This window comes from Bombus impatiens, unplaced genomic scaffold (assembly GCF_000188095.3).
Source record: "Bombus impatiens unplaced genomic scaffold, BIMP_2.2 scf_0636, whole genome shotgun sequence".
Lineage (NCBI taxonomy): Eukaryota > Metazoa > Arthropoda > Insecta > Hymenoptera > Apidae > Bombus > Bombus impatiens.
This window is the reverse complement of record NT_177055.1, coordinates 14,125-30,992: the sequence shown is the minus strand read 5'-3', so window position 1 is coordinate 30,992 and position 16,868 is coordinate 14,125. Positions and strand designations below refer to the sequence as shown.

At 39.9% G+C, this 16,868-nt stretch overlaps 1 long non-coding RNA gene across 1 annotated transcript in view; it reads right to left on the bottom strand.

Moving 5' to 3' along the window:
- Positions 1-10,944, bottom strand: part of LOC117152056 — a 13,792-nt gene extending 2,848 nt beyond the window's left edge. Inside the window, exons 1-2 of the long non-coding RNA XR_004462281.1 lie at positions 10,400-10,944; positions 10,222-10,224 (exon numbers count right to left, since the gene is read on the bottom strand). This is a non-coding gene — a long non-coding RNA (uncharacterized LOC117152056). The remainder of the gene's footprint in view (positions 1-10,221; positions 10,225-10,399) is intronic.
- Between the last annotated feature and the right edge of the window lie 5,924 nt (positions 10,945-16,868).

Below are 16,868 nucleotides of genomic sequence, written 5' to 3'. Positions count from 1 at the left end.
GAACATGTACTGCGGAGACGCATCGACATCTGCCAATCATCTTACTCGAAGAATAGGGTCTGCGTGTGGTGAGCCACGGGACAGAAACCGTTGGAATGTTTACTGTCGCGTGTCGCCACGAATATTTCTTTTAAGGAGAGCTATAGAATTACGCCATACCTTTGTTAGACAAAGCGTTCATCCCGTAACCGCGGCTACGTTCGGCGACTGACTGTCGCCTCGAGCCAAAGCTCACCGTCACTAATCTCGAACAATTACAATCGGATTGAATAACTACAATAGTTTAGTTACAGTTATAGTAGACTTTAGATTGCAGTGTTGCGGAGCTATCCGAAGGTTCCGGTGTCCTTTCATCTCCGACATATAAATACTATCGAGAGACGCTCGTACAATTGTGCCCTAATGTCGCCCACCAGCTCCTCCTTACTAGTAAGAGGATCGATATTTGTTATCTGCGGGGTCGTACTATTGACCAGGGCAACTACCTCCGTAGTAGCCCTCAAAGCGGCCCTCGACTTAGCCGCCGCCTCGCTAACCACCACCGTCCTGTCAAATTCGATCAGGATGTGGCCCGCTCTCGTCCTACGGACCCCCGTGGCTCCCTCCAATCCGCTCCTCACTGCCATTATCTTCACGTATAAATTTCCGGTAGTATCCCACGAGTCCTAAGAATGATTTGACTTTGGTAAGGTTTTTAGGAATTCTAAAATTTTCGACTGCTTCTATTTTCTCTGGGTTAGGTTTTACTCCTGTCTTGAAATATTTTCACCTCGTATTTAGTAGACGCCGGTGCTGATACTTGTATTTATCCGCGCAGTAAGATCCGCGGGAACACGAACAAAACCGACTACGGGCCGTTGTTCGCGGCCAACGGAACGCGGATCCCGATATATGGTACCGTTACAGTTCCCCTCAATTTATCCGATCCAACGCCGAGCTTTCAAATGGCGTTTTGTAGTAGCCGATGTGCAAACGCCTATCATCGGTGTTGATTTTCTGAACCAGTACGGGTTGCTGGTAGACCCTTGCAACAAACGGCTCCTCGACACAACAACCGGACTATCGACGAAAGGATTCGCCGCCACGGCTGACGCGACATCGATAAAAATAATCACCGGAGATTCACCGTACCACAAATTGCTGGCGGAATTCCCCGATCTCGCGAGACCGCCAGTGTTCCGGAGAAGTGCAATACGGTATGGGGTGCAACACTACATCAGCACGACGCCCGGACATCCTGCCCACGCCAAACCACGCCGCCTCGCCCACGATCGACTCAACCAGGCGAAGGCGGAATTCGAAGTAATGATCGAACAAGGTATGATGCGGCCATCGAGAAGCCCGTGGGCATCACCCTTACACATCGTACCGAAAAAGGACGGAGGGATTCGACACTGTGGCGACTAACGTCCGCACCACCTCAGACTCACCGCCGCACATCGAGGACTTCGTGCGGAATCTCCATGGTAAGCGCATATTTTTCAAAATCGATCTCGTACCGAAGACAGCGATCACAATACCATTCGGTCTATTCGAAGCGACCAATATGAAGTTTGGGCTTCGAAACGCCGCTCGAACATGTCAACGATTGTAGACGAAATCACAAGAGGCCTGCGTAAGTAGGGAGGAGCTTGTCGAGTCCTTAGTCGTTGAGCTAAAAATTAAAGATAGTAGGGATGTAGAGGTCAAAACAATGAGATGGGCACCGTGGAGCACACAGTCGGCGATTGCGTTGTTACCGAAAGTTTACGTTGATAAGGGTGGCGTTAACATCAGGATGAGGACGGGCCTAACCATAGCCGCGATAAGGATCTTGCCGAACGTGGTTAAATGTTTTAGGTGTCACACGTTTGGGCATACGGCAAATAAATGCAGAACGATAAGTCCGGGCAAAGAGGTCTGCAGGAAATGCGGAGAAAAGGATCACACAATATGTGTTGCGTATTATCGACTAAAGAACAACCGGTCAGGTCAAACCGATCGGTCGATATCGCGTACCTCGAACGACTTAACGTTCAAGGTGGAGGAGATGAAATAACTCGAGTGTTAGATTTAGATGGCACTTTATTTGTACTAGTTGTAGCACTTAACCGAACTAAGTGAGGACTACTGTCGTCCTAAGTCTGTACTGTCCGATGGTTGAAGATGAACTAAACTCCCCCGTTCCTGATTCTCTCCTCCCGCCGATTGGATTTCTTCTGTCCCCAGTGCCCTTCCTGCTGGTCCTTTCCTCGGTTTTTTCCTGACCTTGAGTCAGTACGTTTACCGCCCTGAGAGGACATATAATTCGGAATTTCCTAACGAGAGGAATAGGCCTGTACGTGTCATAAACGGACGGCAAACTAAAATTCCGAGCAATACCTGTATGCCCAAATGAGCCTCGCTGTGCTATATGCAGTAAGGGAATAGGTGCTAGATTTAATCACGTGACGGGGTCACTAGCATGCCCCAGCTATAGGAAAATGTTGAGGCAAAGCAGCCAGGAAAGAAAATGAAAATACTACAAATTAATCTAAATAGATGCTAGATGGCGCAAGACATGATGTATCAATGCGCGATTGAAAATAGGCCGGATATAGTAATTTTCTACGCGTATATGGACGATTTCTTAATTGCGTCCGAAAACGAAAAACGACACCGCGAACGCTTGCGGATTTTGTTTAAACGCCTCGACGAATATAGGGTCGTGATAAATCTCGCGAAATGTGAATTTGGCGTCAGCGAAATAAAATTTCTCGGTTATACGGTTACCGCCGAAGGGATAAAGCCATTAGCCGAACGCGTCGACGCAATAATTAACGTACCGCTACGCACGACCGTTAAAGATCTACGAAAGTACCTCGGTATGATCAACTATTACAGACGTTTCATACCGGGGGCAGCGAAAATCCTTCAACCACTCAACGACTTGTTGAAAGGCACAACGAAGTGCAACACATCTATCGAGTGGTCCGAACAAGCTGAAAATAACTTCCGCGAGTCGAAACGCGCCTTAGCTAACGCGACAACGTTAGCGCATCCGATTCCTGGCGCGTCCGTTAGCCTCGCCGTCGATACATCCGATTACGCCATAGGAGCGGTACTCCAACAGCACGTTAACGAAACTTGGTAACCGTTAGGTTTTATGACAAAATTGCTATCCCTCGCACAACAAAAGTACAGCGCGTACGACCGAGAAATACTCGCGATGTACACCGCGGTGAAACGATTTAGATACGCCGTCGAAGGTGGAGATTTCACTATTTACACCGACCACAAACCCCTTACATACGCGTTTAATCAAAACCTCGACAAGCGTTCGCCGAGACAGTTTAGACACTTAGACTACGTCGGACAATTTACGACCGATATCCGACACATTAAAGGGATAGACAATAACGTAGCCGATACACTATCCCGAATAAAAGCGATTGGGAAGTCCGTCGATCATCAAACGTTAGCCGCAGTGCAAGAGAAAGATATCGAGCTGCGCGAAATCATTAAGTCCGGCTCTAGCGCGCTGCAATTGAAAAAGATACGATTTCCCGATCAGGATGTCGGAATTTATTGCGATCTCACGAACGAAACCCCGCGACCGTACGTACCGGAACCGTTACGTCGCACCATATTCTAGTCGTTACATGGACATTACCATCCGGGAATGCGCGCCCAAATTAGTTACCGCATAAAATTTAATATAATTCGTAATTCGCATAATGCTGCATAAATGCGAACAAACAAAGAAGCTAATTATTACATATAGTAATAGAATTCAAAAACAGATTACGTAAATCACTATAATACTTTTATGTTATCAGCAATGAAATCTCGCTAAACAGTCCGATCAAAACTTAAAAAGATTTAAGGCTTCACAGAAAAAAAGGAATTAATTTCCGTGCTTTACCAAAAAATAAAAAGATACTTTAATATCTTTGATATTTGTTTAATAAATTTCTCGTTGTTCAGTATGCATAAATGTAACACAACTGTTGTGGACATTATTTGCAATTATATCAGCACAAATTTTCGTCTGCGGAAATACAACTGAATTCCTTAAAGAAAATCGACTCTAAGTAAATTCTTTCAATCCTGACTCTGCAAAGAACAAAAGTTCAACAGAAGGGAATCAGGTGGTGCAAAGTTTGGGTTATATGGGTGGATGTGGTAGAATTTTCCAGCCTTTTGATGGTTTCAAGAGATAATTACGCAGTATGTTGTCGCACGTTATCTTGACGAAAAAGCACTATTTCTCTCTGCAAATCTCGTCGTTTCTTCAGTAGCTTGTAAGCTTCATATTCTTGTGAAGCGTCCTTCTGTAGCATTGATCATTCACAGTATACTGGTGTTCTGAAAAAATCAGAAAGAAATTGGACCTTTGGCATCCCAAAAGACATTTAACATCGCTTTATCTGTCGATCGTTGGGTGTTGAATATTTCTCTGCTTAGAGAATTTGGATGCTCCCGCGTGCTTTGCTGTTTTTCTTATAATAATGGATCCAAATCCGATTCCAAGTCACAGTTCTTTCTAATAATTCATTTCCTTCGGTCAAATAGCATTCTTCAAGTTCCCTGCACACGCGCAGTCTGGTTTCTTCGTGATTGTCAGTAAGTTGTTTTGAAACCCATTTTGTACGTGTTTTACAGAAGTTTAATTTATTGTGAATGATAAAATAGACTGCTAATTTAATCGCAAAAGTCATTCGACGACTAAATAACCGAAAAACTAATTTCATATTTTCGAAACTATTAAGATTAAAATGATTGATTATCTGTTAAGCGGTCTAATAAATTCGGTGTGCTAGAAGATTTATCGAGTTCTCAAGTTTGTAGTATATCTTTAGAAAAAATTATAATTTCGTTATTTATGTACACATATCTAATCGCAAGATCTCAATTCAGCTACCAGATTTTCATAAGACGAGGTCAAAATATGTCATTGAATAAACGAGAACGCTGCAACGTTACATTTTGAGATTAAATAGCTTTTGTTTTTTGCTATCTTGGACACAAACAATGATTTTAACATCGATTTTTGCTTTTCGAAGTTATGTTGAAACAAGATTTACAATTTCAAAAAGCTTATCCCTGAAGCATCGTGTTAATTGAAACCCAAAATTATTAATTATCGGTACGAATTTTTCACATTAATACTACCTAAACAAAATAATAAAGCTTACTTAGCAACTTCCCAACTTCTCCTACGTTTTGCTGTATCAAAGACAGGCATGAAAGGCACTCCCGTACAATCAAATCTTCTTTTATATTGTACTTTTCCTAAACATTTATTGACATGATACAAGTCATATGCAATGCCCTTAACACTGTTGTCTTTTTTAAACCATGATATATCGCTCTTTTTTACCTTTTATCTTTCAAGATGCCAAGAAAGGTTTAAGATACGCTTTATTCAGAACGAAACGTACACTTGTATAGTTACAAAACGGCTGATGACTATATCATCAACAGAATACAGATTAGGTTGTATTAGGTTATCCAAAAAGGTTCTGTTACGTCTGATCTACTTTGTTCTACAGTTATTTCTACATATCTTTTTATTCTATTTTTTGTTCTACAGTTAGAACAAAATGGATTATATATAATACAATAAAATAATACAAAACTAAAAATGTTGTGCGTCTATTATTTCCTTATAGAACGGAAGAAACTTTTGGGACAACCTAATACGTTTATTTAGACGCTGTCTGATAAGGCGGTATGCGAAGATCGCAGAAAGAACTTTTGGGACAATCTAATAATTCTAACTTTAATATTTTGTTGCATATTCATTTGCATTGTAAAGCGACTTCTAAGAGTTTCGGTATACGTTCGACTAATTTTGTTTGCAATGAATCTTGTGTTTTGAACACAAAGAAAAGACCGTTAGAAAAGACCGATTTTTACAAATATTTTGGATGCGTCATGTAAATGAAGTAACAAATGAAGCACAAAAGCACAAAATCTAAATTTATGTTCATGCGGATGCCAATATTAGTTACATAAAAATCCTTTTGCCATGTTATGGCATTTTCACGACTGAGAAATTAGTCAGACCTAATCTCCCAATAAGTACAAGAATAGTTTTACAGTTGTACCAAAACTTATCACAATCAAACCTTGAAGCTGCAGGATACCATATTTATGCCGACCATTATTTTACTTGTATTCCCTTGGCTGATGCATTTATTAAGCATGAAATGTCACATAACTGGAACTATTCGAACTAATAGAAAATTTATTTCGAATAATATATAAAATCGAAAAATTGCAGAAAATGAAATCGTTGCCTACGGACGCAGACATATTACTACCCTTGGAGAGACAAACGAATCGTGACTATGTTTAGCACTTGTGCTACCACACAATGAAAAACATCACTAAAAGAACACGAAGAGAAGGAGCAACCAATATAGTGAAGCCAAATGTCGGATAAATTACGATAAACATGAGGTGGTTTAAGATGTAAGTGCCCAAGAAATGCTATAGATGTTCAACAATATAGTTTATTAATGACCAACAGTCAACAATCAACGCTCCACGTTTTTCGACTATGTTTGCTTCGCTGTTACACTGGACCCTCCACACTTCGCTGTTCAAGGCCTAATGAATCTTTGGACAGATTCTTTTCTTTTCTTGCCCCTCGATATCCGTACTACGCACGCGTTCGTTAGGCGTTCGCGACCGTTGCCACGTACGTCTTCTTCCAAATATTCGACGGAAGGACCGTAGGGATATCGATGGCACATTAAGCACGTCGGCCTTACACTTTCATGATATAGCGCTTTGTGTCGCGAAGCCGTCGAAAAGAGTTCCGTCGTCAAGTGCCGCCACGAATATATGGGCGGTGTCGACAAAGCAGACCAGTATATAGTTACATACCGTTTTATACGAAAGTCCCAAAAATGGTGGCGAAAATTACTTTTTTGCGGATTGGAAAGATCAACAATAATTTCTTACTTATTATATAACGCAAACCAGAAGAAAAAGAATAAAAAGAAAATAACGCATTTACAATTCGTACATCGCGTGATGGGTCAATTAATTGGGCATTTTCGTGACGCCGACCTCAAGAATACTTCATCAACTTCTGGAACAGCTGAAAGACTGAACGGCCTTTTACATGTCATTCGGCGAGATGTCACAGAAGGAAGTAAAGATCGTGTGGTATGTTGCAATCGGAAAATCAAAGGTAGAAGAAGAGAATCAGTGTACTATTATGCCAATCGTTTGGTTAAACCGGCCCTGTATACACGCAATTGCTTCGAAAAATACCACACCGTGCAAGTATATGAAAGGAGTCATAAACGTAGCAAAAGTAAGTATCTTTTCCTGGATTTTGACAAAAAAATCCTGTTATATTCAAACAAAGTCCTAGTTTTTATTACGCAAATGTTTTCTCGCATAGCATTAACACCAATGAATAAACGGATAACAGAAGAATTAAATGTGGAACTAGTACAGTGCATAAAAATACTCTCGAAACCAAGCGGAAACATGAAAAGATCAAATTCCATACCCGGATTACCTATAGAAATCATACCTATAGAAATCATCTAAAGCACAAAAGATAAAAACAAGAAAAAAGGATAGTAACATGGGGAACCAATCATCCTACAAAGAATTAGTACATTAAAATAAAAGATCAAACGCAACGGTGAAAAATTACTAGCGTTGCTGGAAAAGAAGAAGAACAGCAGAATAACAGAGAAACAAAGAGAATGAATACGAAATTAGGAAAGCTTTCCACAACTTCATAAGAAACTACTGGAAAAGTAGAATGGAAAACATATCCAAATAAAAACCCAAAGAACTTTCACCATCGATTAAGTGCGTCTTCCGCCCAAAAAACCACAACATAAGTGATATACTCTGACACAACCAGAACAGATACAAATAGGAACTCATGAAAGCCAACATGTACCGTCACACAAGTCGACGAAGACAATAAGATAATCATTATCGATAACCATGAGAAACTAAACATACTAACATAGGGAAATAACATTTATTGTCTGGATGGCTATAAAGTATAAGGAGAAAGTTTAGGATATTGGCAAAGACGCCTGAATTCCAACTGAAATATTCAGCATATATCGAATGGGAAAAACGGTCAGAGTCTACTTGGGGGTACGTGTCTGCTGGGCCGCATGGGCACGCTCCGCGTTGCATAGATGAAACCTCGTGAGTATCTCCACGATACTAAAGGGCCTAAAAAGGCTAATTTGGGAAGTCATAAACTAATCGTCTATACTAAGAGCACGCATTGAAACAGTCCACACACAAAATAGCCACATAAGAATATATCAAGTAACAAACATAATCGCACAAACAACGAACAAACTGACGCAACGCATACTAAGTTGACAAGCCAGCCTTCATTCTATCTAACATTTCTACAAATTGAAATAAGTTAGATCAAACCTTCAAAAATGAACAATAAAAAAAATTATCGAATTTGGTAACATTGATTTAAAAGAACCTACCTACCATATTTACGCACCTTTCACACATCTACTCCTGCAGCATAATATTTAACAATTGCCTAAACGTCAACTATTTCTCCATTCTGGAAAACAAGGAAGGCAGTAGCATTAAAAAAAGACGGAAAAGCAACGGTGATCTTGCCAGCTATACCAATGAATTAGACTCTTACCCAACATTAATGAAGTGTCCGAATCTATGATAAATAACACTATATACATTGAAAATAACCTAATTCCGGGCACCCAATTTGGCTTCAAATTTAAACATTCAACGATACATGCAATTACAAAATTCACCATATATCTCTTGGGCAAGAGACGAGAGTGATTGCGTCGAAGCGGTGTTCATAGATTTAGAGAGGGCATTCAACGCATTTTGGCTGGATTTCTTTCTTTAAGCTGGAAAAAGGAGCTTTCCACACCACGCAATAAAAATAATTTGGAAATCACAAATTAATATATGCAAATTCAAAACAATTCTATTCGGGTCGTACATTTCCAAAATATCAGATGCAAAAAAAAAAAAAAATTTCGCCTATACGACATCTACTATACAATAGCAAGATATCCATTCCTCACAAAAAATCGTTCGCTATTTAGATATACATTTGGATTTCAAATGGAACAAACACGAATCTACTGCAAACAACTAAATAATGAAGTAAAAATATTCTGCTGCAAACTTCTAATAAGGCTGATCCTGACGTACGGTTGTATCGTACGGTTGTCCGATTTGATTTAAACAGAAAAGCCAAATTGGTTCGAATGTAAGTGTCTGAGATCATACTCAATATATATTTAGCCATTATATACCATTTATAGGTTTTAGATATTTTTTGTACAGTAATATCGAATAACAAAACCGGTTATTTCAGCCAACGCTCATACCGCATTCAGTACACTCGTTCTCGCACTCTTCTCCCGAAGAAAGGAAAAACAATATTGTAGAAAAGTACCACTTTTGTAGCGACTTAAATTCAACCATTAACTGTAATGTTAAAAATGTAAATCCGACACAAAATATTGTATGGCTACGTCATACCGTCGCGTAACGGTACTTTTGCCAAAACCACATTCCAAGTGAAATTTTTTCATTAGTGAGAATATACACGTGTAATATATACTTTCTCGGGCAATAAAATATATATATATGTCGGGTTCACATTATGATTAAGGTTAGGGGCGTGAAACGAATCTTCATTTGGATTAGACATTATTGTTATGCAATATTTACTAGTGCAAATAACATTATTACAGAATTTGATAAGTAATCGTGGTAATTAGATATTCGAGAGCCAATGACAATGATCCTAGGTTCAATAACGAATCCGCGGTCAACGGGATAACAAAATGCCCTTTTGTTCAAAGTCCAAGTTCTACTCAACTTGCTTGTCTACGGTACAAATATTACTAAACTAACCCTTTGTTAAAACGTAGAATATTCACTGAGCGTAAAGACGCTATGTAACTCGCTGATGTGACCTCACGAGAGAATAACTTTCCGTCGCGATGATGTTGCAGAGGAAATCTATGATGGGGTGTGTCGAAGGACACGAGATCATCGGATTCGCGGAGATATGCCTTCGTTCGGAAAGTGAGGGAAAGTGAGGGAAAGTGACGTTGAGAGAAAGTTGCTACAGGGAAACGTCGTTCGTGAGAAACATAGATTTCCCCTATCTCCCCGTAGTTGGGAAAAAGACTGTTTGTCTATTTGAAGGACCTTAGTTAACTAAATCTTAAGATTTATAACGGGTCCTCAGACTAGCTGAACATGTACTGTGGAGATGAAGAGGGTCTGCGTGCCGCGATCCACGGACAGAAAATGTTGGAATGTTTACTGTTGAGTGCCGCTACAACAATTTTTTTTTTGTTGAGGTTATTTGGTGTATAAACAGAGAAACTCGTGGATAAATTGTAAGGTAGAAAATATATTTTCCTACAAAAGTGAAATTATAAGTAAGAATACAATTTGAACTGATCCAAATCCGCACGCTAGCAGTGTTACCCTATAACTGAAAACCCCGAAGCCAACGTCGCCTGTCTACTGTTTATGGTCTGCCTTCGTCGCAGTCTTTTGTCTGTACGCTATCGATGGCTTCAGTGCTTGAGAAAACTAAAAAGACCAGATGTAGAGTTTTCTTAGAAGTGATGACCACTTCAACACTTTTTGAGGAGAGCTACGCTATTACTCCATACCTTTGTTAGACAAAACGTTGATCCCTTGACCACGGCTACGTTCGGCGACTGATTGTCGCCTCGAGCCGAAGCTCATTGTTACAAATCTCGAGCAAATACAATCGGATTGAATGACGACAATTGTTTAATTACGGCTATGGTAGAATCTAGGTTACAGTGTTAAGGGATTTTCCCAAAGTTCGAAAGGGAAGGTTCCGGTGTCCTTTCATCTCCGACATATAGAAATATAAATAACACTCGTTCTCGTCCATTTACGGAAGTCAAGCAGCACTGAGCATGGATAGTACTTAGATAGGTTACTATAATAGTCATAATTAGTGTCATAATAGTCATAATTAATAGTCATAATTTAGAACATGTTACGTAACAGCCAGAACAGTTCGAACGAAGTATCTAAAATCAAAGACAACCCATAACAAGAAGCCGTGCACTCCCCTATTTTATTTAATTTATTGCGATGTAAATTGTAGCGCAAATAGCGATAAAAATAATGAAGCAATAACATTCGCTAATGACCTACTAATATGCGCGAGAGACAATAAAGCTTTAAAATCCGAAAGCCATCTACAACAAATATTGGACAAAATGTATGGCTATTTATGGACAGTAGAAGTTAATATAAGCAAGTAAAAGACAATTTTATTCTAGCTGTACATCTCCGAAATATCAGGGACAAAATACGATGTACACAGCTATGTCAAGAAATTTCGCTTATACGGCAGCAACAATAACAACCAACCAATGTTTCCTGCAATGGAAACACGAATTGAAGCCTAGATTGAAAAACACGATTTCAAACTACTTGCCCAGGCTGTTGTCTTAGAATCATCTCATTATCAGTCCAACAATTCCAGAACAATCACTGAGTAGAAGTAAATGAAATTGATAAATAACGAATTCTTTGCAATAATAATACTTAATGAATAAAATGGAGATATTTTGCAAATGGGTCCAGTCAATGGACTGCCCTTAAAAGATGCAAAAGGTTTCATCTCGATAGCTCGATCCAATCCAGAATAACTGATGAATTTGTATACATAAAAATTGGATTTTTGTAAAAAAAAAAAAAAATAGTTTACAAAGAAGAAATGGAAAAATATTTTATATCTGAACCAACGGGAAATTATGTCTTACAAGGTAAGGCAAAAAGTGTAATTCCGATTGATCAAGCCGTTTCCGAAAAATCGGTAAACATAACAAAAAGAAAAATATACATGTCGAATTGAGACATTTTCTACCTTTTCCAATGTCGATGTCATGAAATGTAAACCTCTTTTCGCATTTCTAGCAACAACTTCTAAGTCAGTATTGTGTACTAAAATAGCACCTAATATATTTGATAATATAATTGATTAGTTTCAATTCCATTCTTTTTAAACAAAAAATGCTATTGGTTATTTCCAATTACTGAGTAAATCGCTTATCATGAAAAACTGCGCACTACTTGTTTTCCTGCAAAATTCGAAATCCTCAAAACCTCCAATAATTTGTTCATTTCAGTGGAAACTAAAATATCTCTTTATTGAAATTTTTTCGTATAGAAGGACACAATTCCCGTCAAAATCACTTTTTTCGCTACTTTAATTCTTAACGAATCAAATAAATTTCGACATGTACCTAACCAAGTATTAATTACATTGAACCAATGAATGATTATGCCAGGACTTGAAATATTAAACGTGCGAGTATCACGAATTTCTATTCAGAGAAAGTGAAACGTAATATGGCGTTAGAAAAACATTATTCGTCTGCCAGGAAGAGATAACTGCATCGGTATAAATATTAAACTGAAACCACAGACTCTACGCGCGTTTGCTTTTTTCAGGCATACATCACTAATGTTACCTGAAGATAAATTCTTGCCTACGCTTTCTAGTGCTTTACGCTTCACTCACTCTCTCGTTGTCTTGCTTGAATACAAACAAAAAATAGCATTCTTCCCTACTCTTCCAAAAGAACAAAAATTATTTTTAATAGCGATACGTTACAATTTATAATCGTACGTCTATTACAATCTGTTGTTTTTATTTTAAAACAAACAGATTAAAACAAACAGGTTATTATATTAACTGCAATTTTGTGGTATACTTACTTAACACGCAAAATAACAAGTCATCTGGTGGCACTAATTGATATCTATTTTTATTTTATGCATTTCATAGTAAAAGATCATTCGCATTTATATATTAACCCAAATATAATATAATCTTAAACCTAAATTTACTAATTGTGGATATTTATTGACAGATAGTGATTTAAAAATTCATACCTATACTCATTCCTATTTTGCACATTTTTTTGTTTTGAGAGGAGAGGAGAATGCAGTTACGAATAACTAGGTACGTTAGCGCGCGCCTGGATTATGCGGGGCTTGGCAAGATGATAGCACCTCTACCCACTAAAAAAACCCCTGCTCTGTCTCTCTCCTCTATCGGTGTAAGAACCAATCCTGGAAACACCTTTCGGCATTACTTCAGGGTTGGTCTTCTTACTAAGTGTACCACTCATCTTATTATGATCTTTTTCTAGTTAATCCTCTCCTTCTTCTCTCCGTGTTCCTCTCCTTATCTTGTCTATCTGATTGAGCTATCATTATCTTTCGGCAAAGCCCTTGGAATCTAGCCCAGTTCTCCTCGCTATTGACGACCACGTCGGTTACGTTATTGGTTGCCAGTATTTCGCCTACGCAATTATCCAACAATGTTCTTCCATTGTCCCATCTGGGGCAATTGAACAACGCATGCTCTACATCTTCACCTTCGGCATCACAATCCCAGCATCTCGGATGTGTCTCTTTCCCAATCGTTCTCCATCACAAATGCAGGCGTCGTCAATCAGCTTTCTAATCCAATTTTCCTCTCTGCAATAGAGCTACTCTTCCCTTCATCTTGTCTTCGATCGCTATCGACATCTTCGGAATGTTCTTGTTTTCCGTATTGTTAGGGCTTTGACTCATAGCGGTGTGGCATAAAGCACCACCGACTCCCGCACTCCATAATAGTTTCCTAACTGTCGGTGGGCCCATTGACATGCTGCAACGATGTCCTAATCGCTCCCATTAGGTCATCAACCATGACACAGACCTTTCCTAGATGTAATGAGAATTTTTTATTAATGTCCTATTGCACCCCAAGATACCTAACCTCCTGTTTAGTCATCAACAGGTAGTTGCCCATATTGACGTCCTTGACCTTGTGATACGATATCCGGGAAGTAGAATCACCTCCGTTTTGTCTTGAGCTAATTTCAATCCAGTTTCGGTGCACCACCGATTCTTCCGCTACTTCAATATCGGGCCTACCATCAATCGTGGGACTCCTCTGAATCTTCCTACTAGGCTTCAAGGGATCACCTTCCTCGTCCTCCCTAGTCCTTGGTGCAACCGATATGGTGACGTCGTCACTTATTCTGACGTCTGACACCATCCTTGGGTTTTCAATACTAACCGCCAACCTCTTGCTGTTCGCCTTTGCCCCAGTCGCTGTTACTGTACAAGGGGATGCCTGGGGTTCCACCTCCTAGCCAAAACCGTCCGAATGTATCCAATCATAACCGAAAGAACTCGCCAAGTCGTCAACAAAAAGCCAGTATAATAGAAATAAAACATATATAACGAACAAATAAATAAATAAATATCCAAGAGGAAAACATAGTAATATCCTTATAAATAAATATTATCTTAGAAATTTATACAAAGCTAAAATAAACTAAATCTATCAAGCTAAATTTATATAACGCTAAAATAAACTAAATATATCAAGCTAACCCCTGCGCTTCAATAAGAGACCTGATGATACATCCGCAGATCACCGCATGTATAAATAGATAATATAGTAATAAATAAATAAACAACCAGCTAACTAAGTAAATAAATAAACAATATCAAAATAAATAATAAATAAATAATCGATAAATAGTTAAATAAATAAACGAGTGAAGTAAATAAATAATATAAATAACAAATGCATATATCTGCATTCCCCAACCCACCCGACACCGCGCAACTCAAATAAAGCCTCCACGTACGCAGCACCCTTCATAGTCATTTATTCTTATTTATTCACCAAGGAAGTTCGGCTCGAGTGGCGAAATAAATAAAATAAATAAAATAAACGATATATAACTAGAGCTCTGGTCGACCCGACTTTATTTCTTCATATTAGGAACTTAAGTCGAGCCGGCCGTACATACTGTAGTGTGCTGCCCGTAAAGTGGCGACGCCACACATCGGCGCGACAAACCACCTCGCCTGCACATCGTTCGGCACCACGCGTACATCCTGCAACTACCATTACAATAATGGCGTCAAATCTATCCATGTGCGCGTCTCGATATTAAAGAAAGTCGCGAGTGCTACATCAGATCCAGTGATACTCAATAACAATTCTTACTCGCCAGTACAAACTCTACGGCGAATACATTTCCTGAAATGTATATACGTGTGTGTTCGTAATTACTAAATATAATTATTACAATATATCGATACTGATATCATGCGAAGAAAGGTCCCGCGACGCGTGGATATCTTACATTGAACATTTCTCATTGTGATATTTACTTATAGTGACAGAGTAAAATACCCTCCATACCCGAACAAAGAAAGGGAGAATGACAGCCGAGTTAAACGCGAAATGGTGCGTACATTCTAAATACATACAACCTTCATATTATTAACAAAACATATAAGTGTAGTAACGGATGGTTTCTTAGAGTAAGGACAAGTGATGATGGTAGAGTTCAAAGTTTAAGGTATTTTAATAAGTGATATTTAATAACAAAAGGACAGACTACAATATCGTCGTACGCCGACTCGCACTCCGTATCCGCTCAGCTCGCACTCTGCTTCTCGACTGGATCTCTGGCCGCTTTAGCACTCTATTGTCTTTTGCTAGGCCCACCGCACACGTGTTCTACAGACGCTCGTAGCCAGGGTCACGTAGGTCTTTTCGGCAAAGCTATTTATATTTATATTTATACCTGAAGGACCAGGTAATGCATTGATGGAGCCGACAGCGCCTCAGCTCTCGCGACATTGTCTGTAGTTTCCTGGGCCCTTCTCCCCGATACTACATAAGTATAAGTAAGAATAGGAATATTATTACTTACAGACCTCCGCATAACCTTATCCGGTCACTGCGTCGCATGACAAGCCACACTTCTCCAGCAAAGTAATAAAATACTGCACTATCTCATGATCACTTGTATCGATAGTCAAATATTAAATATAATAATATGTAGAATCCAGTAATATACACTGCTACTCTAAACCCATACGATATCTATTTACAGGCATCGAAGCCTCCATCATCTTGACACCAGGTCATCGTCAGGTTAGCGCAACCTCCTTATTGTCCACTAAGAGGGTTAAAAGCCCCGTCTCTTCCGAATTTATGATCGTTAATTTACTTATCGTCCGTTACGATAACTACTATCATTTATTTATGAAAAACATCACTCCAACATTTCTCTTACTTACTTTTTCACTTTTTCGCACATATTACTCATTTTTATGTTATTACAACCACACACCTCCTATTTTTGTACCGAAAAACACGAAATTAAATTTCATTTGGCGGGAACGCGCCAAGACACGTCTTCCCCATACGACGTCCCGAGCCGAACCAATCTAACCCCAACCTGCACCTGCGCATGCCACAGCGTTGTCCGTGAGATTCACGGTCCCGTTCCCCGGCCAAACCAGGGCGTCGTCGGCGTAACACGTCATGCCAGTTCCCGGGGGCATAGGACATCGGAGGATGGAGTCGTAGGCCGTGATCCAGAGTATCGGTCCCAACACCGAGCCCTGCGGAACACCGCGCTCGATCCGTCTTTTCTCTTCCCCGTTTCTCCCGGTGTAGACGATGCACCTGTCGGCCAGGTACGCCCGGATGATCCCTACGAGCTACGCCGGGACATCGAAGAGTCGCCGGGCTTCCACGATCCTGGCCCAGTAGACGGAGTTAAAGGCGTTCGTGACGTCCAGAGATACCGCCAACGTAACCCCTTCTCGGCAGACCGTGTCTTCTGCCATGGACCTCAGCCTCCTCACCGCGTCCACTGTCGAGCGGCCTCGGCGAAATCCGTACTGGTTGTTGTGCCATCCGGGCATTCTCTCCGTCATATGGACCTCAAACCGGGCGGCGAGTATCCTCTTGAACAACTTGCCCATCTCGTCGAGCAGGCATACCGGTCTGTACGCGGACGGCGAAGTCC